General features: G+C 38.8%; 1 protein-coding gene across 3 annotated transcripts in view; it reads left to right on the forward strand.

Annotated features, from left to right (window-relative positions):
* PCDH15 (protocadherin related 15) overlaps nt 1–24,952 on the forward strand; it is a 1,015,846-nt gene that overhangs the window by 23,301 nt on the left and 967,593 nt on the right. The window contains exon 1 of one of the 3 annotated variants that reach the window (XM_075257481.1): nt 2,627–3,439. The exons of 1 other annotated variant lie outside the window; for it this stretch is intronic. The gene's annotated coding sequence lies outside the window, so the exon portion shown is untranslated. Of the gene's footprint in view, nt 1–2,626; nt 3,440–24,952 lie in introns of those variants that run through there. One more of the 3 variants, XM_075257480.1, reaches the window with a different exon arrangement.

Consider the following 24,952-nt stretch of genomic DNA (forward strand, 5'->3'; position numbering starts at 1 on the left):
AAAAAAAAAACAAAAAAACAACACGATTGTGTCTCTCCAGTCTTAACATTTTTCATTTGTAAAAACTGCAACCATTCAGAAATAGCTCAAACCTCTATGTGACTTTTGATGGAGTTTTTATCAGAGTCTGAATACTCCCTCATTGTCATCTATGACAGTTGATACATTCATACATTGAATCACAGTAATAAAGGCGATGACAATTTATTTTTATACTATTCTTGCTCAAAGCCCCTGCTGACTGTGTTCACCCCTGAGCCATGTTACACATTATCAAGCCTCATTCTCACTAGCATTAAAAATATGCTTCATTATAGATGCAAAATAAGGATACAATTATTCATATTCTTATATCTGTACTAATACCCATACTATATTCTTAGAGATCACAGTAACATTTGAAAGGGGATAAAAATCCCTATAGAATTTGCTGCATAAATTGACATGGAGTGCAGAGTTGTAGTATGCTAACATCAGGCATAGATTTCGGTTTCTAAAGTAAGGACAGCCCAAGATTTATAACTTGTGTCTTAAGAAATATGGCGCATTGTAATCCACCATGCTTCAGTTCAAGACCTGCTTGACATGGGCTGCTGCTGCTGCTGCAGTCTGTGAAATACAAACCATAGGCAGACTAGTTACATATAATACTAGAAGTCCATCTCATTGCGTGATATTCAGTTTGGTAAAGACAATACACACACAGGCTGAGTTTATGGCAGAGACTTGTGTGGCTGTGTGAATTACACAATTAGTTTCTGCACTAGGTTTTCTGATGCAGGTTTGATCCTTAAGCCCCAAGCACACAGAGAAATCTGGACTGGATTAATCCTGGTCTGAACCTAGCATCAATCTTATCTACAGTCTTGGGATTCTTGCCTCCTTATAGCTCTACTTATATACAGCATGGGACAGTGAAGTCAAAGTCAGGAACTCCCAGACCCATAGATCCATATGATGCAAGGAGACTCATCTGAGTAGGTTCAGACTGGGAAGTTATATAGATGTATAAATCCAGGACCGCAGGGTGCAAGCTCATGTAGAGGAACCCACACATTTGCCTACCTGGTCTGGGGATCGCTGATGATGGACGCCAGATCATAGGATCTGAAATGACATTCCGCTTATTCTTACTTCCATAATCTCACAGACAATTAATCAGCAGTGCTATGGGGGTTTGCTGTCTACAGAACCATAGTAAGCCCAGCCCCCATAACACAGGTAATGAATTGATTACCTATGCTGCCAGGTGAGGAGCGGCCTAGGGGCAGAATGCTGCGTAGAGTCATATGACATTGCTGGATCCATGATCAGCAATCTCCAGAACAAGCAAGCAATTTACAACTTCTTGGAGACATCTTTAGTATTTTCTGTCCTTTTGTGAGCCACACATAGCTTTGATTCCAAAATTCTACCAGAAGACCTAATTCAGAACCTAATGTAAGGGCGGCCCAAGCCAAGGTTCACACAGCGCTTTCCTTCATTGTGAAACACAGCTCTTTGTAGTTTTTTGAGCCAAAGCCAGCACTAGATTGAGCAAAAGTTAGAAGTATAAGAGCTTTCTATAGATTTCCCATTCCATTTGTAGCCACTCCTGCCTTTAGCTCAAAAAAACACAACAAAAAAAAGCTGTTTCTGCAACGTGGGGCCTTAGACTGTATTTTTTGCACAAAATTTTTAGGTTTGCATGCCCTTTTAAAAACCCAATTTTCACTCTTATGCTCCAAATGTTAGTCAATATGATTCTATGGAACACTACAAATATTTTTGTCTCGTGGCTTTTTTGCTTCCCTGCATTAGCACCTAGCCCAGATTTCCCCAGTCTGAACCTAGCCAGGAACCTGGACTCCTAGCACCATAGCGGTCTGTCTCCAGACAACTGCGCTATATACAATATGGGATAGTCAAACATTGAGCAGGCAAAGACTCCCAGTATCATAGATTACTATAATGCAAGGAATCCTGTCTCCTGCTAAGTTTGGTGTGCGCGCTTACTCCCTACCCCTCCGGTCCTGTCAGGCTTGCCTGAGGAATCGCCTATCCTGCTAAGTTTGATCCAGGAAATCGGATAGATGCATGGAGCGGATTTTGGGATCCGGAGTGACTTGTGTGTAAGGCACAATGCTTTTTTTTTTTTTTTTTTACTTAAGACATTGCATGTTTCTGCTTTTCCAGTAAGCCAGTTTTCAATGAAATGGGCATGAACATACAGGTGAAAAATGTATGTATTGCATGTATAAGTCAGGTTTACACTGTGCTTTCTTGTACATGCAGTATTAAGTAGCACATGTTACTACACATCTCACCTGTAGGATAACCAGTACATCAAAGGTTTTCAGTTTAATGGCGCATACAGGTAAAATGTGTAATTGCAATTAAAACTGCATACAGCGATTCGGTAAAGAAGCATAATTTAAACACAGCCTTAACTGCATGCAGTTATTCAGAGACAAACAAAAAAAACTTCTAAGTTTTGTTATAAGCCTCCCCAAAAATTCATGAAAAACTTAGAAAAAAGTGTAAACGTGCTACTACTATATTATAGGTTTCTGCACTCACAGAATAACTGATCCACAAGTGTGTAAAGTTTTAAGCCATGAGTGACATCACCAATATCCGAACTTTGTCCCTATGTCCAGTATACTGTCCATCTATATGCAGCGTGGGTTTCAAGGAATAAACCTATGAAGGGCAGGGCCATTTATTAGATGGAGTAATTCCCAGTAGCCAGCATCCTCCTCCTCCTGTGATCAGACACACAGGGCTCTCTGTACATTGTATCAGTCACTAGCATATAGCTGGTTCTCCCTGTAACTAGCAGGCACACTGCTCACATGAGTCTTCAGCCTGTGTCCACACTCTGGTGCCTGTCTCAGGAGCAGCTCCAGTAATTGTCACGTTTAGTAAGATCAGATGGCAGAGGGTGGAGTTAATGATTGCATTGAGGAGAGGACACAAGCCTGTTTACCTGCTGCTAGCTCTGCTCCAGCAGCCACAACATTCCTGAGCCATAGATGAGAAGATGCATCTCAGCCTGCACACATTGCACTTGCTGCTTGCCATCTAAAGGAAGCTTTGGGATTCTTTGCCTTTTGCAAGCTGCTGCTTCTTCATCCACTCCTTACATATGTTGATGCCTTTTACGTGATCGGATTTCAGCAACCTAATCCTCTTGTACCGGGGAAGAAGACTAGCATTGAGTGAGTGCACTCTTGCATTTAATAATGAAGCCCTCTCCTGCAGGCTGTGCTGGGGATGAGGGGTGCTGCTATTGCTGAGGATGGGATCTCATCCTGGCTGGTGCACACTTATCAGGGATAAGCTTTGGCTGAATTGGAAAGACCCTGAATACCTGCATTTGTATTAGCAGATTAACCATTTATGGCTACTGGGTTATTATGCTATCCATGGAATATTTCCAGCTATAACCTCCTATAAGGTAAGACACATTGATCTGGAATGTCACAGATACACAATGTTCTATCCATGTACAGGGTATGTTACTTCTTTGTGTGTCCTCTTTGGGAAAGTTAAGGAAAAAGTTTGCAGTTATCTGATTGAGAGTTTCTGCTGTGTCCAATGTGCTTACTGTTCTGTCTATGGTAGCCTATGGGTAGGAAATGCTCCCTTTACCTAAATGGTACTGATGGCTTTATTAAGTAAATGACTGCATTGGTACATAATGACAGATATGTATGTATTGGATTCATATGTAATTGTCAAAGGCATATCTGGTCCTGCAGCTGTTCAGCACTCTATAATTGCTTATGATATCAATTAGCAGATAGATACGTAGAATTACCATCACATCTATCTGTCTATCTATGTATCTATCATCAAGACCCTGATGTTGTGCCTTTGCTGAGTATTCCACATTCAGGCTATAAAGGTTGTGTTTGCATTGATGGCTGTGAATATGTTTGATCTGTTGAGCTTGTGTTTGCAGCACTGCAGCCTGTTCTTCTTTATTTAATGAGTATATTTCTTCTTTTCGGCTTCTATTAGGTTGTCTGAGTGCCCTTGCTGTGGCAGCTGTACATGAGATCTCATTATCATCTCTAAAGCTTTCTTATTCTGTACACAAGGAATGCAATATCTGATGGTTGAGCTCTGCATTAAAAGCAGTTTCATATGTACTCTACAACAGCATTGGGTTTAATGAAGTGCATCATCCTAATGGCAAGTCCAGCTAATGAATGTTTCCCCTGTTGTTTTAGTGAGGTGTCAAAGGGAGGCTTCTCATAATCTGGATCAGTGCATCCATATGGAGATGCAAAGAGATTGTCCCTCAGCAGTGGCTTTTAATTTCTGTACCAGCTTTAACATTCATGAAGTCGATGTGTGACACATGTTGCAGTAAAGGTCTGGACTGCAGCGAAAGGTGTTTATGGCAAGGTATCCATATTATTTGGAGATCACATCTGCAGTCATTGTTGGTGGATTTGCTTTTATGTGGTCATTGAGAAATCAGCCCATAGGATATTAACAACGTGCCATTTATTTGTTACGTCATAACTGTGCTCTTGATAAACCTAAAACACTCCTACACGATACCAAAGGTATAATGTATAGTCATACACAACACTTTATTCTATAGGAACAAGCTCTATAGAGTTGCAGACCTGAATCATTAAGTGCCATGGAAAGATGGACCTCAAAATACTCTGCAACTTTTGAGATAATATGGCTATAGAGAGGCTACCATTACCTTGCTTTAGTGTAAATAAACCCTCCTAACCTTGTCTGATGTCAAAAGTGTATTCTTGCACCTACTAAGACGGTGTCCTTTAACTGGCAACTTGGAAGCCACACATAACTTGCAGGTCCCCTCCATGTAGCTCCATGGCTGTTGTAACTTCAGTTACTATGGGGCAGCAGTGACTCATTGGTTGTTATTGTATTACTGAAATTTAGTATCAGGTCTGTGTCACCGTACATTGACATCAGGCAAAGATCCATATCACTAGCACTCGACATCTGTGTCTAGATCATATAACGGACAGTTGCTATTATAGTAAGTGCTGTATAACTGGACATGTTACATGGTGTCATTGTGCTATTTGTTTTTGTTAATTGTTTTTAATAAATGGAATATTTTGTTCCCTTTAGTGAGTTTCTTAAAGGGAGTCTGCCAGCAGGAAAAATAAAGGGTTTATCCAGAAAATAAAGAACTGGAGTATCAGGTTGGGGAAGGTGAAACATTAAAAAAAAAAAAAACTTAATCCCCTGTCCCTGGCGCTCCAGTGTCCCTCACCACTGAGGCTTGTTCTGGCAGAAGTTCTTGCTGCACGTGACCACTGACATCACTTGTATAGGGCTCGGGACATCACTCATACTCATATGTGATGTCTCAGGTCATTTCCTGTGATCATTGAGCCCATTGATTGGCCTCCGCAGTCACGTGCAGAGAGGACTTCTGCTAGAACAAGCTCCCAGGTAAAGCTGGACCGGATGGTGGCGGGGAACACTGGAGAGGCGAGCATGGTTTTTTTTTTTTTTTGTTAAGCCTTCCCTGACCTCCTGCCCCTGTTCTGTATTTCATGGAAAACCTGTTTAAGGCTATGTTCACATCTGTGGCCGATATCCATTCAGAACAGTACTTCAGAAATCACTAGATGAAAAAGTGCTGTCAGCCCAATCCAGCAATTTCAGTAATAAATAAATAAATAATGGACCCCTGACATATGCCATTATAGTCAATGGGGTCCTATGGGCTCTGTTTGAGTCCACTTCTTTTGGGGTTCAGTTATTATCAATCTTTCCAAATGTACTTCCTGGAGTGGACATGAGCGCAGTATACAAGATGCACGTCATTATGTAGAGGTGTTGGCATTGAACTTGGGCTGGGGCTACATGGTGACAATGTTTATGTTATTTGTGATTTGTTAGCAAATAGTTGCATTGTAACACTGAGGGTACTGCAACTTAGAGTCACAAAAAGGATCAGGCTTTGCTTTTTTTTTTGTTGCAACCTTAAGTTTTACTAGTAACATCCTCAGAATTGCAATGCAACTCTATTCACTAGTAGTAGTAGTACATTAGCGGAATAACAGCATCACTCCTGCCGCTGCTGGCTTCATCCAGGGCAGGAGCATAGCGATGTTGCATGCACCTGTGCCGGCGTCTAACCCTCCCCGGCATCTGCCTCTCTATTACAGCGGATGCTGGGTCTGTATTCGCATTGTGAAGGCTAGACTGGTCTCACCATTTATAAGCATGCACGCAGGGCCAGCGGCATCTCGCCGCTGGCTTTACATATGTAACCCCACCCACCAATGACGAAACAAAGCAGGAAGACAGAAGATTTTACAGCAACGAAGACTGGTGAGTATGCGATGAGGGAATACCCCTTTAATGCCCTATTCTTAGGATGTCATCAATATTATATCAGTGGGGGTCCAACATTCAGGACTTTCACCCATTAGTTGTCATCACAGCCACTATATGAAGAACAGAGCTGTAAGCAGATAACTCTGTCTCCATATAGTGGCTGTGCTGTGGTACTGCAGCTCAGTACAGCTACTATACGAAGAACATAACTATATGCTCGTAGCTTTGTTCCCCATATAGCGACTGGTGAGAACAGCTACTCAGTGGGGATCCTACACCCAGGTCTTCTCTTTTACTTTTGCTGTGATCTGCAAGTTAGTTTTTTGTTTGTTTTTTTTAATGTAGATTGTAGATGCCCCATTTAGAGGTCACAATGTACTTTTTTTTTTTTTCTTATCAGTATGTCTTTGTAAAATGGGAAAAAATCCACATAAACACAGGGAGAACATACAAACTCCTTGCAGATGTTGTTCCTGGCGGGGTTCGAACTCCAGGACTCCAGCCACTGTGTTGACCCATGCAAGTTAGAGTATATCATCAAATGCTATTTATGGGGATTTCCCTATCAAAGTAAATAAGGGAAAAGTAGAGGTAGACTTATAGGATCCATAGCAATTACAAGAAGATAGGGGTGAAGATCCAAAGCAGGAGTTCAGAGAACTACAACACAAGTAGGTAGTGGCAGTATACAGGTAAAAAATAAAAAATCCTGCACAGTGGTCCTATCTTTGTATTGCCTGTGAAGGTCTCCACGATTGGACTGTGATGTGTTATTGTAGTCAAGCAGGTAGGGAAACCCTTACCAATGATGACCTTTCAACTCTTTGGACATGTATGTGTTATGATATTGTTGCATTCCTCATAATATAAAATTCTTGGCATATGAGTAAAATGACAACTGAGTGTGAACAGAAGGGGATGTGCCCCTACACTTTCTGATACTGTCCAATTGGAGCTAACCATACCAAAGTGTGTGGGGAAACAGTCCTTGATGAGAAGGAATAGGAACGCCCAGCTGTCAATTTATTCATAATTGTCTAAGAGGAATAAACCTCATAACACAGAGATTTAAGAAAAGATGCTTTAGAATTATTGAATACAATTATATACTAAAATAAACCTGTCGCAGGGAGGTGACTTAAATCACATTTTTAAAATGTATTCACAAAGAACATCGTTATAAACCGCAAGGACCCATATCCATGTACTTATATTGTTTATGATACTGTGAAATACTCTGCCAAAGTTCTGATCAACTTTATGATCACACAATTTTACATTAGTAATCCAAAGGTTGTTTTTTTTTGCAACGTAAGTGGTAATGGCAATAGTGTCAGTACATATAAGATAAATGTCAACCTGCTGGTTGTTTGGTGTGTATGGGGGACTTTAACTTTTTTCTGAAAGATGATATTGGGCATGTAGAATTCTGTATCTGGTAGTTGTTTCAGATACACAACTTTAACTTAAAGCTTGTAGAGTGGGTAAAGGTTAGGTCCTTGTCCCAGCAGTATTGGCAGGCTGTAGCGCAGTGTTAACAAGGTTCATTACAGCAGAAGGTTTATTGTTTTTTTTTTTGTTTTTTTTTCCCTCCCCCTAACAGTATGTCTTTGGAGTGTGGGAGGAAATCCACGCAAACACAGGGAGAACATACAAACTCCTTACAGATGTTGTCCTTGGCAGGATTTGAACCCAGGACTCCAGAACTGCAAGGCTGTAGTGCTAACCACCGCGCTGCCTGGTTTATTGTTACACTGTTGAATCATGTTTTGTGAATGACTAACATTTGTATATTGTGTTTTATGCTTATGTCACTTTAAATGGTGCAGGTCAGCGTTCTAGTGTTTCCCAATCGTGCGCTGACTCCTCAGAGGCAAAACAAAATTGTTCCATTTTATTCATTAAATAGAGATCAGGGCGGACTAATCACTTATCATGGCAGCTTGTCACGTTGTTATTAGCAAATGGTGCTTGGTCTATTGAATGTCAATAAAAAGTGATATATTTTTTCATATATATTTGTTGTGGTGATATTATTCATTATGTGTTCAATACTTGTCCCACTTTTATAATTAAAGGGGTTGGCCATTTTCAGACCAATATTGACAAACAAATGTTCAATAAAAAGATATACAATTTTCCAATATACTTTCTGTATCAATTCCTCTGTTTTCTAGATCTCTGCTTGTTGTCATTCATTCTGTTACTTCTAGTGGATAAAAGTCTGACCATGGTCATGTGATTTATGGTCCATGGTCATGTGATGTACGGTCCATTGTCATGTGATGTATGCACACAGGTGCTGCACGTTATAGTCACAGGACAGTAATCAGACATCTGCCTGGTAATCAGCTGTACACCTGTGTGCTCATCACATGACCATGGACCGTAAATCACATGACCATGGACTGTAAATCACATGACCATGGTCAGACTTTATCTACTAGAAGTAACAGAATGAATGACAGCAAACCGAAATCTAGAAAACCGTGAGGAATTGATACAGAAAGTATGTTGGAAAATTGTATATCCTTTTATTGTACATTTGTTTGACAATATTGGTCTGAAAGTGGCCAACCCCTTTAAGGAAATATCAGTTGCACTATGGGGGATCTTGTTTGTATTTCCCTATGGTGTGACTCCAAGATGTCAGGCATTGCGTAGGCTATCCAGGGTAGTAATGACTCCCTACTTAAGACCCTATTCCTATGTTTGGAGCAGAGTGGGCCATTTTGGAGAACGGTGGAGTGTAAGACTGCTTGTAGGAATAGAGGACAAGTTGGTGTGCGACAGGCTCGGAAGTTTGTTTGTACAGCTTCTTGGTCAAAGGAAGCCATTTAGTTCTTTAAACCAACATGCCTAAGGATACTTATGAGTAAGAGGAAAGGATCAACAATGGTGGGCAGCGGAAACGTGTTGCTAGTCTTTGTAGTCTATGATCCTACAAACTAGGTCTTCAACCCCCCCCCCCTATTTGTTCTATACGTGTCACATATATTCCATTAGCTATGTATGCACATCTTCTTGAGGAGCAGTGTGTCTGTGTGTTTGCCTGCAGAGGGTGGATTCAAGGGACTTGCAGGAGTTAGTGTCTGGGCAAGTAGTGAATATTGATTTGCTTTAGATTTCACTTTTATAAATTCACTTTGCATTTGGTTCATTGACAAATAAACTTTACACTTCTATTTATAAAGGCATTCTTATCTTATTCTTATCTTATCTTATTTTTTTCACACGTACCTAAAACTTTTGCACAGGACTATATTTCCCCACTGTGGGACTATTAAAGGATTATCTTATTTACTATATGTTGAAGTTAAGGTTTTATACAGTAAATCTTGTTTTAGTCTTGGTCATGTGAACAAATATGTACACGATTGTTGAGCAAAATTACCATTGTACTGTATAATAATGGATGCTAGGTTAGGAGCTCTTTCACATGAGGGCAGAAGTATTGACTGAAATGCAATTATATATAAAAGCTGACAAGCCTCTAATTCAGTTTATCAACCATGAAATGTGGAAGAAACAGTGGGCAGACTTATCATTATTGTCTTGACCTCAGGTGGTGGTATAAGAGAACAATGAAATTACTAGACCTCGCTTATAATTAAGGAGGACCATTATAAGGGTCTTTGCAAGGTCATGTATTCACACCCTTAATCATACATTAGACAATCACAGAGCATTCCCCTTGAGTTCAGGTGGGTTACCAGTAGAAAAACGTGTATTTTGAGAAATAAGTCCTTTAATTTAACGGGAGAACAAAATGGCTGGTTCCAGCTAATCGGTAGACCTTGTAAGACACCATGTAGAATCGCAACTATAGCCTTGAGATCACAACTAATGATTAGCTAAGTTGCAATGTGTCTAAAATTGATAATATGACATCCTCTACAGTACAGGCATGGTAATCCTTAGTGCTATTGTTGTAGGGACAGGGCTTATTAGAGTGAATGATGGCCTTGTCTTTCCCATTTGTCACTGGTGATGAATTTATGTAGAGCCCAGTAACAATTTTAAGTAAAATATGTGGAATAAATCCTTAGCATAATGTAGTATCCAGAAAATTTGAATGAATTAGTCATGAATTTATTAATTTGGTGATATTAATTAAAATACAGGGATCATATCCTGTAATTGATGATCTAGGAAATTCAGATTGATATTCAATTAAAGTTCTGGTCTCTTCTGTGATAACTTGTGAACCAGAAAGGTGATAATCTCTCACATATGCATGATATTATATATTGTAGTTTCAGCTGAAACACCCCCCCATCATTGTCCTGCATTGAACATTGGGGGGTGGGGGTATTGAGGCTGCAATTACCGGCACTTAAGGTCCGGGCACCGCAGGATTTGCCTGTGGTGGAAACGCCATGGGAAAGATCACTGCATTTTACAGTAATTGCAAAGTGGATCATATTCTTGTGAATCCCATGGCCAATTTGTTGGAAAAACTGCAGCGTGGACACACAGCATGTCTATTATATCTACGGAAATGCCGGCGGAGTAAAACTCCAAGAACTTTCTGTTTAAAGTGCTGTAGGAAGAACCGCGATGTGTTCCCGCCACTGTCTTTCCCGTAGCGCTTTGGCGCAGCGTATTGTCCCCTGGGGCCTTAGCCTAAAGGGGTTTTCTTAGACTATGATATTGATTGCTGAGATGTCTTCACTCTTTACTTGTATATTGGCTGTGCTTCATTTCTATGGATATGTATCATCAGATCACTTGGGCTACATTCATATCTGAGTCTCAATTTTGAGTGTCTGGTATAGATCAGAAATTTGATGATGGAAAAATTCTGCAAGCCTGATTTTTTTTTCCATCCAGCAATTTCAGTTAAAAGAAATGGACTTCTGATGGACCCCATTGACTATAATCCCTTGGGCTCCATTTGTGTCCTTTATAGAACAGATCCATTTTCTCATTTTTTTTCCGGTCTTCTAGCCCTCAATGAGCCAGAAGACCTGAAGAGCAATACAGAAATGTCAACACAGCATAACAAAGATACGTTTTCTTCTGGAGCCATACATACAATTGCTGCAGAGGCTAGAGCCTATACATAAATCAGTCAATCCCTGTTTCAGTTGGGACCATGAAAGAATGGACCCTTTTGGCCACTTTCTTGGTCGTTCTTCTCCACACTTGTGTGAATGTTTCCTTAGTCTGCACTGTCTAATTAGGTAATGTGAGCCAAAGTGTCTGCTGTTCCATAGTAAAGAGCTGAAGACCTCCTTGTAGTGCCGTACAGACTACATGTACCCAACTGCTATATTCATTGATGCTAAAGGTATAATAATTGCAATATCAGTTCTTATGATATGCAAACAGTATAGTCTCAGAATGAAACTTTCATCTAGATCTATAATTTATTTTTGAAGATGGCCTATTTTTTTGACATCTGAAATCTTTCATTATAACATCACCGCATAATGAATCACGATAGTATTCCTATAATGGGTTAGTATCTTCATTCTTTGTATGTGGTACAATGATTCATTATATACAATCAGTGAGTCTTTTAGATTTAAACAGGAAAAGAAAACATTTTGTGAGATTAGATTTCCATATTCCCTGTGATAATTGCTGGCCACACTGAACCAGCCTACTGTAGAGTTTTTGTATCTTACTCTGTTTGTCAGTTCTAGACTCTGCCAGGCCACCTGCTACAGCGACTGAGAGCTTTAACTTCTGGGAAATAACATTTCACACATACAACAGTTTCTCTATTCTGAATGCGCAAGTCATCCAAACTGGCAAATGTAATGCAGTAGATCCCATTCACAGACCGAGTATAATGAACCTAAAGGAATGGTGAACAAGAACTGCATTCATTAAAGATGAAGTCTCCACTCTTTATATAAAACATATACAATTTGTAAGTCTCTGTTGTATTTCCTGAATGGAAATGAAAGAGAATGTGTCATAAGAAGATAACTCAATTGTTATCAACACTTTTTTTTATATAATTTGGCTTTTTTTATTCCGTATATAAAATAGGGTCCCTATGTATGTATTCTGACTTTACATATGTTTGTGAATGGATGATTCTAAACAGCTCACCAAGTTTGAGCCTGACACTGTAATACGATGCCACCTTTGTAATAAGAAAATAATCCTCAATGATCCTTCACTACTCCTGTCCAACAGGTTCACTCTAGCGTTGCATCTTTGTTTGGGTTTTTTTGTGGTGACCCAAAAGGTGAGAAATGGACTGCTAAAACAATGGTTCCACATGGACTATGGCGGACCCCTTTGACTATAATCAGTTCCATCGGGTGGCCATCGTTTTTAAACTGAAAGTGGCAAAGGAAAAGGTCCCCCATGTAGGACATTTTCCTCTACCAATTTATGATGGGCACATTTGGATGTGAATGTGCCCCTGTTGGACTGATCTACTTCCTGTTGCAGTCTTTTTTTTTTTTTTCTTTGTACATTGTGAGCCCCATGTAGGGCTCACAAAGTACATTTCTCCCTATCAGTATGCCTTTGGAGTAGGGTAGGAAAGCCACACAAACACAGGAAGAACATACAAACTCATGGCAGTTGTTGTCCTTGGCAGGACTCGAACCCAGAACTGCAGTGCTGCAAGGCTATCCACTGAGCCACTGTGCTACCCTTTCCTACTAGAGACCTGACATACATACATCCTGAGGCTAAGGCTCCACATTACAGAAAAGCAGCTTTTTTTTTTTTTTTTTTTTTAAAGCCAAAGTCAGGAGTGGCTTGAGCAGAAGGGAGAAGTTTAAAAGCTTCCTATATATTTCCCATTCCTTTTGTAGCTATTGTTGGCTTTGGCTCAAAAAATCACAACAAAATCTGAAACAAAAAAAGCTGCATTTCCGCGTCGTGGGGTTTCAGCCTCTGGTAGGTTACTGATGTGGCCACTCAGAGCAGACATTTGTTGTGTGATAGGAAGTATCCAGTCAATGTTGGAATTGGTTTTCCTAATTTCATTTGGCTCAAATACTGAAAGACTTGTTAAACTCTATGTATAGATACATTCTCACCCTGATTTACTTTTACTATTAAAGTAGTATTATAACCCATACCCTATTTATAACCCAAGACACAATAGTTATCTGCAATAGTTGCTTATCTATTACAAGTATGTACTTTCTACACACTCTGGCGTATGGTTACTTTGTCTCGATCACTCTCATGGATACCTAAAGAAGGGTTGAGCATGAAACTAAATTTTATAACTTATTAATTGAGATATTGGTATCTTTAAAAAATCTGGATAATTTCTCAGTCTATTTCTATTTACTCTTTGTATAGAAATAACTTTGACAGCTTTGCTGTGATACAATACCCAATTAATGAGTATCTTCTGTACCACAAATTAACATTTTTGTAGCTTTGTGCCAGTTGTCCATATTATAAGGAAACAGGCCAGCAGATGTCTTTTTAATGTACATCTGAAGGTGCATACATGTTGTTGTGTCTATTTATGCTCTAGTGTATGATACATTGAATAATTTATAAATATTTCACAATACTGATAACCCTGCTTATAAGAGTATTATCTTATATTGTAGATGTTGACCTACATGCATTATTGATTTCTGCTTGCATTAAACATAATGGTTTTGTCTTTTTACTGTTTTGTGTATGATTATAGTAAAAACAATGATAAATGTAACTAAATTGTTTGCACATTAATTCCTTACTTTACATTTATCATTGTCTTAGGTATGCACATTACTGATATATGCTAAATATAGCATTTAGAATTTCATGGGTTATTCTGTACTACGATTTTTCCTTTGAATAGATTCGTTTCTATTTTCAGATTTTTTATTTTATTTTATGTTTTTTAATTATATTATCTGTTTACAGTTCTGTGGGCTTCCATCTTGCAGGAGCTACTCAACTGCTCAATTTACTGATATGCATCACAGTATAGTCATGGTGTTAGGCAGCAGTAGTTTGGAGCCAACTCTCTGAAATCTATGGGAGAGTTTTCCAAACCTGCCCTGTGCAGGGAGTGCGAGGACGTTATCTATTGTGAGCAATAAATACAATGATGTGGAGGTATTGTACCTAGTAGAGGTATTTAATCCTGTCTGTAATGCCAATGAGGGGACTGGTGCAAAGAAAACCCCCACAAAATTGGCAGGTGTCAATCTATTGTTAAGCTTAGTGGCCTAAATTAAACTTTAGTACTTAATTAAAAAAAAAAATAGTGGCATGGAAATTTCAATAATTCTTAAATATGTTTAATATTTGGTTAAACAACTAGGTCAATATCTGGTAACTCGTTACCTTTAAATCTGTGTAAATTAAATTACATGCTTGTATCTGTGTTAGGCTCTTGATGTCTTGTTCATAGAACCTATAGGGAGGCCATGTGACTCTCAACTGCAGAGCTTTAGGTTCTTTATTTGCCACCATATGGGGCTTTACCATTTCTTCTAAGGGGGAATGGTCTCATGAATTATATTATAGCCTTATTATTTGCCTTCAAATTCATAAATAAATTCCGATATAAGCATATGGAGGATAAGTTGCATACTAAGAGAATGGCCTCATAGTCTTCCACTCATGCTAAAAGTCCTGATTTTTCCCAGAAAACAACCCACAAAAGAGAGATTTTATGCAAGCCCTATCTAAAAATGAGCATTTTTGGTGCCCATGCAGATGTTGGCAAGTATGGGCTTCAACTTCTATATCTTAGACTTTGCATGAATCCTTTAAGTAATGGATCTGTAAGCTGCTCCAGTTTTGTCCTCTGCTATATCCATACTTGTACATTTACTGTAGTGAAGTTAAATGGTCACTATTGTTTCAAGAAACATTGCATAAATCATTAGTACATAGGAATTTATGAAACTTTGAAATGTACATCATCGGATAAAATTTAGCCTTTTTGTCTTTCCTTCACTGCCCCACCACCAAAATGTCTACATGTCTTTTTTTTTTTCTGTCCTTCCCTATTTCCCACCTACCTTGTTGCATGAACGTTGCCTGTTCTGACCTTGACCAGCTTATCATTCTCCGAATAATCTTCTGATTTGGTGCCATGTCCTGAAATGTTCTGCTATTGATGTTTCAGCTGTTGGTAGTGGAGACAACTGCAACGGCCAAAGCAATATGGGAATTTTTGGCAGCAAAATTCATATCCCTGTAAAGGGAAAGGAGAATGAGTGCCAGAGAATCCTTTCATTTCTAGTTATAGCTGAAATATGTTGTGTTGCAACCAAGTGGGTCCACTTCTACAATAGTAAACGTTACAGTACATGGCTCCCAAACATGTCTAAATTTTGGCTCTAGTATGTGCGCTAGTTAGCTACGGTAGTTTGCCAGCCATCTCGTAGACATCAGACACAGTGGGTCCATGGTCTGTGCAAACTGAAACCAGGCTTGGAGAAATGGATGTGGATCAGGGGCGTAACTACTGGGGTAGCAGCAGTAGCGGCTGCTACAGGGCCTGGGACATTAGGGGGCTTACCCCAGCAGGTAATGGGCCAAATTTACTTACCTATCCTGGTTCCTGTTTATGGCTGCCTGCGGTTACCTGTCTGTGGCTGTGAGCAGGAGCCGTGACCAGTATGTAAGGCCGCGGGCCTGCAAACCCCACAGACATTGATATCATTATGCTCAGCAAAGGTCTTTTCAGGCCCCATGTCAAAAGTTCACCACAGGGCCTCTCCATTCCTAATTACGCCACTGATGTGGAGTTGCAACTGATTTGTTTTAAAGCTAAACTTGAGGGCAATGTCCTAGCAAGAGATTCTGTTTAATTCTGCTCCTTAATAGCTATGGATACAGCAGGATGTACTAACATACATCGGTATCAACAAACCAGAGAAATGCTTCAAAAAATTAATAAATATATGCTAATGATATTAAATAAACTTTTTTTGATATGAAGCCGGAAATGTGACAGTAGATCTGCATTACAATAGGCGATTGTTTGTGTTATTGTCTATGGGACAAAAGAGACACCAGTCAGAGAATAGCAGGGTATAGCCCTGGCAGGTACATTTGTCTGAGCTATGAAAGCCTGTTTACAATTAGTGAGGCTTCTGCTGATGCATACAATTAAAATGTTCAGCTACCATTCCCGTGCAGAGAGACTGACAAAGGAAAATAATATAGTACTGCAGCTTCACAAAATATTTCCAAAACAATTGCTAAATTGCCACAAAATTCAGCTCTCGTGCCTCATAAAAGTTAAACCATTCATCAAGAGTGTAATAAATTAATGGTCACCATGACTCCTAATAATCGTATCATGTTATGTAGGCGCTAGGTACGTCTGTGCTTTATTTACATCATACGCTATTACGAACATTCATTAAAAAACCATTAGATGCAAGAGTGTCCTGATCTTCCTGCTAATAGGGTTTTGTGCATGCCCCATGAACACTTTTATACCACCCCCAATGCCGCCCTTGACCTCCAGAAAATTCTTTATGGCTTCGTTGTATTGCATATTATATCAAGATATCCATTAGGACAGTAAAGGTTCAGTGGGAAGAAGTTCATTACACAGTAGCAATTGTCTATTGGCAATATAATGATCAAAGTAATATAATTGATTATGCATTAAGTGCTCAATGACTCCAAGAAAAACATCAATTGATGGCTTCATTATTCTGTAGAAGTTGCAAGTTGCTTTGCTTTTTATTTTATTAAGAAAACTGAAGTTGTAGGCTTTATTGCATATTTATTGTGCCTTTTTGCTGTAGGCATACATCACATTTATCTAACATACATAAATTTTCAATGTGCTCATCAAACATCACATTAGTAGAAATCTCTGAAGAACTGCAGCAATAATGAGGACAGTAAACATGATATGCAATTTCCAAATGTGTTTTCAGCACCTCGGACAGCTGCCTCGTCTTAGCACATTGTATTGTCAGGCTTCTAGGAGCAATGTGCTGAGTCTGAAAAGCTTTCTATGTCCTTCTTCTTCTGTGTCTGTTAAATATCACATGGACATTAATTACAGATTATGAGTTTGTGTTTCTAGATCTGTCTTGAAGTTTTTGTGTATTACTTTGGGGCAGCATTTTTGTCCATGTTATCTAATTTTAAATATTTTTTTTTTCCATGCAATTTTGAATGGTTGTCAGGACATTTGACTTTTTTTTTTTTTACATTTTTTTATTAATTTTAATAATTTTGTGATACCCTATGTGATGAAGTGCAAATGAATTCAAGACTATTACAACTTCCAAGTGTATAGCATTTATCTAGAGCTATAAAATGGCATTCATAGACTACTTCTTGACCTACTATATCTCAGAATGCCACCAATTTCATATAAAGGAAAATTCTACTGTACAACATCCCATAGGTACCTAACAGAATAAATGCTGTGGATGTCCCATTAGATGCCAAATTATGTACACAATACCCATGTAATAATGTGCCATATAACCACTTCACATTGTGGTTCTGCCTTTCAAATGAGGTTTTACTCAGCTCTACAACATCTGTATCTATATCTATTGAATTCTTGCTACCCATCCAGTCATAGGCTTCTACATTTTCTAGAATTAGTTGAATTAAATTTTATATTATTTTATATGACTTTTACTTATGCTGTAAATATGCTATATGACTCAATAGTGTTACCTTCAGTGACCTGTATGCTCTCATGGAAGAATTTGGAACTGATTTTGAGGCAGATTCTGCTGCCTAATCTCCTCCAAATTCCATCTTTTTTTTGTTCCATCTTTATTTGTTGCAGATTTTGTTGCATTTTTTTGAGCCAAAGCCAAGAATGGCTGCAAAAGAAATGGGGAATATCTAGGAGTTTCTTATACTTCTTATACTTGCTCAATCCACTCCTGGCTTTGGCTCAAAAAAAAACTGCAGCAAAATCTGCAACAAAAAAAGTTGCATTTCCGCAATGTGGGGCATTAGCCGAAGGCAGTCTTTTTCCCATCTAGCAGAAAAAAAGAGGTGTCCTACTTGGTTTTTCAGGTAAATTTTACTTGAGATTCCCATAAACATGAATTGGAGGCAGATTTTCGAATTTTTTTTTTTATTTTTTTTTTAAAGCAGACTTTGGAGCTGATTTTTAGAAGTAGCATCAAAATCAGCTTCAGAAATCTGCATCAAAATCCTGAAGATTCTGCAAAATTTAGCATCAAATTCCTCTGCGTGAACCAGTAAAAAGAAACCGTATATATCAGGGCACATTGTCGTAAGAAATCTAAAAAAATAAACTTGTTGAGTGCAGTTGTTCTGCAGTTCTTTCAGTTTTACTTTCACTAGATTTGATGAGACTTCCCTTTGGTGATAATATGATTAATTTTTGCAAATGACAAAGTACACTGATATACCTCTAATGCGTTTTTCGTGTCTATCTCTGTAACTGCCTTTGTGTAACTGCATATAGCCTAGCTGTTAATTTCATGTTACATTTTGCACAGTAATCGTATTTCTATTTCTTTATCCATTCCTTCAATTATAATTTGAAAATCCATACTGCATTAAAGATCTATTTGTTCCAAGCTCCGCATATTTGGTTTGTTTCCCTGAGGCAGAGTAAATTATTGTCAGGTAAGACTTGAGACAGACTAGCAGAAAATTACATGAATAAGTCCACTATAAACTCCATACAGCCCCTCTGTTGTTACAGGCTTTTTGTCAGTTATATTAATGACTTTCTTTCCCGTTGCATACAATATGCAGTGTGTATGTATGTTTATATGCATTTGTAAACTCCTACAAAAAATGTAATTCTTGTTGCATAGACAATGTTTTGCGCTGATCTTATAGAACTTTGGGTTCTTAAAGGAGTTGTGCCCTTAAAGATGCATATTTTCTTTACACAGGACTGGCAGGCTTCAGCAGTAGCGTAGAAGTGAATGGTGTGCTGGCCCCACATGTGCACTAGGGCACTATTCAAATAGAGTATTCAGTGGAACTTAAGGGTCCTCATTTCCCTGATTACTAGCCCCCCATTTCCCCTCAGTGATCAGACATTTATCCCCTATTCTATTGATGGGGCAAAGTGCTGGAGTCTCGCTATATCAGCCCCAGATTCCTGACATATGTGTGGTCCAGTGCGGGTCTGGAATAGGTTTCAGCCCCAGGTGTGGGTCATAGGCTCATTACTGGGCCATAAAAGGTTGAAGAGCCTGCACTTCAGGGCAGATCCTGGGAGGGGAGGAAGTGGCTAGGTCTGTCCTGACACTGAGAACCTTGTGATACAGTATGGTGTTTTTTTGGTTGATTAATGTGGCTGATAGTAAGCCACATGTACAGTTAGTATTTTCTGTTTAGTTAGCGCTCAGATGAGCAGGATTTTGATACACATTATTTTTCCTAAAGTTAAGGCTGTATTTTATTTTGTTCATTTTGTGCCTGATGTAAAGGTTTATTTATTTTTCTGTTGTTTATTTTCTGTAAATAAACCACTTTGCTGCAAGACTTGTGTCCCTGCCTCTGACTGGTTGTGTCTGCACTACTGCTTCTACCGGGCTACCTTCCCCACAATATAAAATTTTATATATTTTTTTATAAACACACATATACTAAAACCTTTAGTAACCTATCAGCCCATTTCTTTGTCAAACATACATTAGAACAGTCATCTTTAGTTATTGGTTGCTATAGGTCATTGAACCTTCACACTGTGAACAAATAATGTCCTTTGTGTGCTTACAGCTTAGCACATTAGTAGATCATTTAGTTTGCAATTCTTTATTTCACATTGCCATGCGACTATCACTTACTATTACCTTTTTGGTTTCTCTGTATATTGGGAAAACTGCATGCTAAATCCAAGCTATTTATCTATTCATGGTTATTACCTGATGTAGTAATGTAGTTTGCTTGCTAAAGGGCTGAATGTGAAAATCTGTGTATTGCAGTATATGATGATTGACAGACTATTTTCCGTCTCTTTATGATTGCAATAAATCTGTTAGACCGGGAAACTCAGGGATACTTATGTGGTTATAGATAAACAAGTTCATAGTAATATGTGATCAGTATCTTTCTAGTATAGCCTACACCAATATCTGATTCTCACTCAATGATCAAGAGGAATGTGGATCAAATGTTTACACTCCATATCTTACTTCACAGAGATGGTATATGTACTGTGCTCATTATTTGTGCTTACTTTGTCCAATGCACAACACAATTTACTACAGTCAATTACACTAATAGTTTTGCAAAGTAACCACTGTTTATATTCCTGTTTACACTTTCAAGGTTCCAGGAAATTGATATGAGTTATTTGGGGAATCTGCGTATTTGAAAGTTGGGTTTGGAAACATGCAGATGACTATTGTCATGAAAGCGTCTGAAGAATGGATCATGTGCTTCCATTTGCCATCCATTTTTTTCCCAAGTAGCATAATTTTCATGAGTTAATAGATTGTTCACTTATTTCTACATCCCTTCATATAGATCTGTGATTTCCATAGCTTTTTGTTAGGCTAGGCTAAAAAACTGAGAGAATCCTATTCCTGTCCATTTTGCTATCTGGGCTCATACATTTAAGTCTATGGGTATATAACATGGTGGTGGGAGACAAAGCAGATTTAATTGCCACATTTGTACAGATATGTCCACCCTCACCTTAGGTTAGATTAGATTGAGGACTCTAATTTCTAAACCAGTTCAACACATTAACACATGTTGGATAGACACGTCTAACAAAAAATAAACTATGTTTTGTGAAAAGCTGGTTATCCCATGACATATGCACATATAGTATCTAGATGTCATGACAAGGGGGAAAGGAAGAGGACACATCTTTAAGTACACTAAGTGTAAATTCACATGGAGAAATTTGGAGATAAATTTGAGTCGGATTATACCTCCAAAAACCAGTTCCAGATTATGTCCTGAATCTGGCTCATTTTGTATTGAGTGAGAAGCAGAGCCCTTACTGAGGAGAATGACATATGGGGTTAATGAAAAATTTCCCTACATTTCCAGGTTTTGAACAGAAGTTTTTATCAAGTGACTTTACAGACAGATTTGTTGCTTTGCAAAAGTTTGCAAAAACTTCTTTGTTGTTTTCTTTATCAGTTCAAACAATCATTCATGTCTAAGTAGAGGTTAAAATATGCAAGGCTGAAGAACGTTCTAAAGATGTTTTGGTAAATGCTGGTACTACTGATGATCTTCACTCACTATGAGAATGCAAAGCAAGCGATTTTACTCCAAAGATTCTTTGTAGAAACATCTATAAAAATCTGCATATGCATTTGCAAACCAAATTGGACCAACTTTACTCATCTTAAATTATAATCCCAAGTGGTGCCTATTACCAGCTTCTAAAGATTCCATTTATTGCAGAGAACACAGGCAGAAGAATGCAATAAAAGAGGAGCTGAAATAGAGAAATGTTAAATTTATAGCTTATTTTTCTCATGATTTTTGTGTTAAGCAGGAAGTATTTGTTCAAATTTGCTTCTTAAAATAATTTCTTGTAAAGAGTCAAGTAAACAGTTCTAGAGCACCACCACTACTTGGCAACAGCTGACATTTATGTGGTACTGACATGTGAACTGGATCATAATGTTTTTTTCTGCTAATCTGCATGAAAAGGGTCATTTTTGGGCGTGCTCTGAGTGGTATCAGAGATTGTTCCAGATGGTGGTGAGTGCAACCTGTAGATATCTGTGCCAAAACATGCACATAATTTATATTGAAAACCTTGTCTGTCTATATGCTCTTGGCACATTAGAGATGTTTGTAATAATTTAACAGTATGGAGGTTCCTTTCATGTTAGCGTGTGTTCACATCTACCTTGGGGTTCTATTCAAGTGATCTCTTTTGGTCAATGAATAAGAATTTTACTTCCTGTCACTAAACTTTCCCATCACTGTTGGGTTTGGACGGGCTAAGTGGTTATTACAATTGTGGGGAAGTTAGTTCGGTAGCAGCAAAGGTGTGGATGCAACTGGTCAAAGACAGGGACAGAAAATATGCAACAAACAGGTTTAATAAACCTTCATTGCATGCACAAAATGCTAAATAAAATACAGTCTTAACTTCAGGCAAAAACAAAACAAAATCCTGCTCGTATGAGCTACTAACAAAACAGAACTGATAACCTAATTATACATGTGGCTTACTACCAGCCACACAAACAAAACAAGCACAGCTTTGTCTCCCTGGACTCAGGGTTACAGGACAGACCCAGACGCCTCCTCTCACTCCCTGGATCTGCATTGGAATGCCAAAGCTGTAGCCTTTTTCTGGCCTGCTGAGGCCTACTCAAGACCCGCACTGGACCACAACTAAATAAAAAATCTGGGGGAGATATAGTGTGATTCCAATACTCTGCCTGTCACCTTCTCTTACAATTTATACATAGTTAGAACATTTTTATAGATCCCCTAATCTACACAGGTCATGAATACAATGCTTATTCCTCTAGTATAATAATATATGTAATACAAGAGGGGAAAAGCCCCAAACTACTTTCTTCCACAGTGGCTGCCTTTTAGTTTGTTTTTTTTTTTTGTTTTTTTACTTAGCATTATTCTATACCAGGGTGTCACTGCTATGTAGCATTAATTCTAACCACATTAAAGTTATACCTACAAACTGAATTTATCTTAGTTAATCTCTTTCATTTATTTTTTTAAAAAAGTTAAATGTTAAATGTATCTTGTACCTTTAGGAATGAAGCAACTTTATGAAACCGGTACTGGTGATGCTAAATCTAGTTCCTGAGAAGTCTCACTGCTACTTAAAATATTGTTCAGCAAAAGAGCATGACCGTTCAACCTCCTACTTAATACGGCCACAACTCTGGCCACCTCATTTCAGGAGGTTTATTTTTCGTCTCCCTATGAAGGCAAAGACCTCTGGATCACTACTAGCTGAGAGCCACACTGCATAGGGATTTGCAGGAATTGACATTTGTACTCTCCCGAAGGCACTTTTACTTAATCTGGCTGCTGCCATTGTGTGTGCTGAATAGAAGCGAACAATAAGTGAAAATATAACCTGTTTTATACTTTGCACAGGACAATAAATGGACTATAAACAATTTAATAGTTGTATGCTTTGGATATCCCAGAACTGTAAGGCCTATTGGGTTATACAGATGGAGGAGGTGGACCCCTATTCTAACTGGAGAGTTGGTGGTTTTTAAAGGGTTTCTATCATTAGAATCCCTCTTTTAACAACGTACATGTCGGAATAGCCTTAAGAAAGGCTATTCTTCTCATACCTTTATTATTCTGATCAGTGTGGCTGTTCCTGAGAAATATCTTCTTTCTTCCTTATGTGACAGACAGCACAGAGAGCGTCCCCTGTGCCATCTTAAAACTCTCAGGGGCCACACGGTGGCTCAGTGGTTAGCACTGCAGCCTTGCAGCACTGGAGTCCTGGTGGTCAAATCTCACCAAGGGCATAAAACCATCTGCAAGGAGTTTGTATGTTCTCCCTGTGTTTGCATGGATTTCCATCCCATACTCCAAAGACATACTGATAGGGAAAAATGTACATTGTGAGCTCTATGTGGGGCTCACAATCTACATTTAAAAAAGAAAAAAAAAAACTCTCTAGCGATGGCTCCATCTTCACCTCTGCCTCTTCTTCCGCATCATTGTTGCATCTTCATCCAAAAGCGCCAACTGCACGTGTCCATTGACCAATTTCCTGTGGCCAAATGGGAGAGGCCACTGGAAAATGGCCGATGGATATACGCAATCTCAACTGTTTAGACCCCATACCTTATTTCAGATGGTATACATACTGTGCTCATTATTCATGTCTACCTTTTCCAATGAACACAACACAATTTTAGTTCACCTTTCCTTACCTTCTCTCTGAGTGCTGAGATTCGTGGACAAGTCCTTTTAAAGGGGCTCTATCTGCAAAATCATGTTGATAGAGCCCCACATATGCATGAATAGCCTTTAAAAAGGCTATTCAGGCACCGTAAAAGTTATATTAAACTACCTCCCTGTTTTAAAATAAAATCCTAAAACAGAATGTGATAAACTTACCGAACGTGCACGGTGGGCGGGCATTTAGGGTGCACCGTCTTCTTCATCCACACCTCCTCTTCCTCCGATGTCCTTGGGTCCCGTCCTCCGGCGCTCGCAAACTGACATTGCTTTAAAAAAATGGCCTGGGCGCATGTGCAGTAGTATGCTGCTTCTACTACGGCTACTGCGTGTGCGCCCCGGCCATTTTTTTAAGCAATGTCAGTTTGCGAGCACCGTAGGAAGATGGGACCCGAGGACATCGCAGGAAGAGGAGGAGTAGATGACAGCGCACCCTGAATACCCGCCCACCGTGCACATTCGGTAAGTTTATCACATTCTGTTTTAGGGTTTTATTTTAAAACGAGGGGGGGGGGGGGTAGTTTAATATAGCTTTTACGGTGCCTGAATAGCCTTTTTAAAGGCTATTCATGCATATGTGGGGCTCTATCAGCATGATTTTGCTGATAGAGCCCCTTTAAGCTAGGTTACAGTTTGAGAGCCAAATTCTAAAGATGAAAAACAAATACGTCCACCTTTACCTTTGCTTAAATTTGGTTAAGACCTTCTATTTCTCTTTAATGCCTACCTCTCACCTTTAGCCAGCCTCATCCATTTTCCCCGTCCTCCCGTTTTATTACATTTTGCTATAACTTGATTTATACTGAGTCATTGTATTGTGTTTTGT

The sequence above is a fragment of the Leptodactylus fuscus genome, chromosome 10 (genome assembly GCF_031893055.1).
Source record: "Leptodactylus fuscus isolate aLepFus1 chromosome 10, aLepFus1.hap2, whole genome shotgun sequence".
NCBI lineage: Eukaryota > Metazoa > Chordata > Amphibia > Anura > Leptodactylidae > Leptodactylus > Leptodactylus fuscus.